General features: G+C 42.7%; 1 long non-coding RNA gene across 1 annotated transcript; it reads right to left on the reverse strand.

Moving 5' to 3' along the window:
* Window positions 1–400: 400 nt before the first annotated feature.
* LOC122797334 lies at window positions 401–2,882 on the reverse strand. Its single transcript, XR_006364075.1, has 2 exons — window positions 2,799–2,882; window positions 401–528 (listed from the first exon to the last, which is right to left on the reverse strand). It is a non-coding gene; the product is annotated as an uncharacterized LOC122797334 (long non-coding RNA).
* Between the last annotated feature and the right edge of the window lie 252 nt (window positions 2,883–3,134).

The following is a 3,134-nucleotide window of genomic DNA, read 5'->3' on the forward strand; positions in this document are numbered from 1 at the left end:
GCTGGAATGGAGGATTATAGGTGGAGTATGAGAGGTCAGGTTAAGAAGCAGTTCAGGAAGACACTACAGTTAGAGGACAGGTAAGAAAGGTTAGTGAAGGCAGAAGATAGGCATAAGGGTGGGAGAAAGGGAATCCACAGGAGAACAGTAGTAGAGGCGCCACCTGGTGGCAAGATGTATGGTTACAGGGACAGACAGTATGGTAGAGGGCTAAGTACTGAAGGGGAGGGAAGGAGTGTGTTATGCTAACACACAAGGATAGTTGAGGAAGATAGAGATAGAAATGAAGTGGAGGTATCTAATGTGGATAGGGAATTTGTAGGCTGCTGGAAGTACAGGAGGGTGCTTAACTCGAGATACACTAAAACAGTAAGTCTGGTCAAGCAACAAAATGTAGCGCTTTAATTCTCAAAGTGAGTCGGTGCCTCTTGAAAGCACAAGATATGAGCTCAGGTTTGAGGTTCTTTTGTTCCCAGAAGAGTGGAAGGCAGGAAAGGAAGCTGTGCTTTAGTTACACAGGAGACCACTCTGTTAAAAGGTAATTGGGGAAAGAGATAGTGAATGAATAGAGCTTATGAGCTGGCAGAGAAAAAGTAACAGTGGAAAAGCTTATTTAAAACAACATTAACACTGTAATACTGGGTACAAAACATTAAACATTGAATAATGAAAACAATACGATGATTCAGAGCATACAGTAGTGTAAAATACCAGGTATAACTTTTTGCATTAAGAAACAATTGCAACAGGATAACATTCAAGTATGGTACAAGACAAATGCACGTTGTAATAGTGAGCTATCATAATTGTTAGCCGTTAGTGGAATCTGGCATCCCCTATCCTATGGTAAACCATGAGTAAAAGTTCTTTTCCAGAGAAAAGAGACTAAGTATCAGCAGGGACTAGAAGATTAAGGAGTTAAACCCACTTAAATAGTGTTGGGGTAGGAATTCCTTGCCTCCACGCACACGCTCACGCTCACTTCTACACAGGTCTAAAATATGGCGCCCTCAGTTGCCCCACGCTCAATTTACACCTGCCTGTAATCTGGGGTCTTCAGTAAAAGAATTAATACTGTTTGGTAACAAAAAACAGGAGTTTCAATAGGGGTACGGCGATTGAGCAGGTCAATGCGCTGTTACAGAGATACTATAGACACTGTGGATCCTCGCGGTCCCGCTAGTCGGACCCGAGTCTACTAAATCTTCAGCGACGCTGTACAGCTGCGCTAGTGTTTCAGTTTAGGGTGGGCCTTTGAGTAGCGCTACACACCTGGTAAATGACGCCAAGGGTAGGAACGTCCACGTGCACGCCACACCGCTACAACAGTGCAAAGGATGGGTTAAGGACAAAAAACAAATGTAACTGATTCAGGTATAACATAACCTTTAGCCAGTAGGAACAAGTTGAATACGATGCAGCAAAATATAACTAGATTCCACAATAAACAATGTAACACATTCCGGTGTATCTGAATCTTTTGCCAGTAAGAACTGGTTGTATGCGATGCAGGAAAGTATAACCAAGTTCAACAGTTAACGAAGTACCTATAGACACAACATTCAAGTCGCTCCCTTTAGCAGCTAACAGAGGCCTTGGCGAGACTAAAAGTATGTCAGTAGCATATATCCATTAAAGCCAGGCCGTGTACGCTAACAATCTGAGGTATCCGAAACAAACACACTCTCATACACAAGGAATTCAAATGCATTTGTTATAGTGATAGAAAATGGGTAATAGCGTTCACATGAGCTTTTTTTTAAAAACAAACATTCAAAGTTTAAACAAATGCAAATTGTACAACTGTAAAATGACACAAAATGAAGCAATTATCAATAAAGGCATATGCATACAAGTACTCACAGTCCCGGGATAGGCTCCTTATCTCCAGTTATCCAACAGCCAACAATACCAGGGGAAGAAAGATGGCGTCAATGGGCAGGGGGTTGTATTTATAAGTTATAGTTAGATGAGGGGTAGGGAGAATAGGGGAGTGACCCTAGTAATAAGCCATAGGGAGGAGTTTGAAAGCTAGAGAATATCCCATTACAGGATTGTGGGATGAGGTTTGGGATAGTGGAGGTGAAAGTTGGTAGATGTATAGGTATAAGAAAGACTAATAGGTAGTGTGGGGTAATGGAATGAAAGTCAAGAGTTGGACACAGCCGAGGTGCGCAAAGAGGTCAGAGAGTACAGTAATAGTTAGAGGAGGTAGTGAGAACACTGTAAAAGGATGAAAGTATAAGTAGGCTATAAGAGGGTATCAAAGCTATAAAAGAGAGACACAAGAGAGAGGAGTTCAGCAGGAAACAATCAGAGAAAGTGAAAAACAGACAGGTAAGTGAGTGAACCAGTGAGTTATTTAATGTATAGAGATAGAAATAAAGAGGAGCTGGAATGGAGGATTATAGGTGGAGTATGAGAGGTCAGGTTAAGAAGCAGTTCAGGAAGACACTACAGTTAGAGGACAGGTAAGAAAGGTTAGTGAAGGCAGAAGATAGGCATAAGGGTGGGAGAAAGGGAATCCACAGGAGAACAGTAGTAGAGGCGCCACCTGGTGGCAAGATGTATGGTTACAGGGACAGACAGTATGGTAGAGGGCTAAGTACTGAAGGGGAGGGGGGAAGGAGTGTGTTATGCTAACACACAAGGATAGTTGAGGAAGATAGAGATAGAAATGAAGTGGAGGTATCTAATGTGGATAGGGGAATTTGTAGGCTGCTGGAAGTACAGGAGGGGTGCTTAACTCGAGATACACTAAAACAGTAAGTCTGGTCAAGCAACAAAATGTAGCGTACTTTAATTCTCAAAGTGAGTCGGTGCCTCTTGAAAGCACAAGATATGAGCTCAGGTTTGAGGTTCTTTTGTTCCCAGAAGAGTGGAGGTGCATTCACATGCATGACCTGTTCTGCTATTTCCCATGTGTGACACAGCAATATGTGAAGGGTGTGCATAATGTTTGCTGTTTGCCCCAGCTTCCCAAATGGCTTTAACCAAATGTCTTTCTGTGAGTGGTTGAGAGGTATGCTGGTTCATACATACATACAAATGCACACGCACACACACACACACACGCACACACGCACACACGCACACACACACACACACACACACACACACACACACACACACAC

This window comes from Protopterus annectens, chromosome 3.part0 (assembly GCF_019279795.1).
Source record: "Protopterus annectens isolate FY-2018-M chromosome 3.part0, PAN1.0, whole genome shotgun sequence".
Classification (NCBI taxonomy): domain Eukaryota; kingdom Metazoa; phylum Chordata; order Ceratodontiformes; family Protopteridae; genus Protopterus; species Protopterus annectens.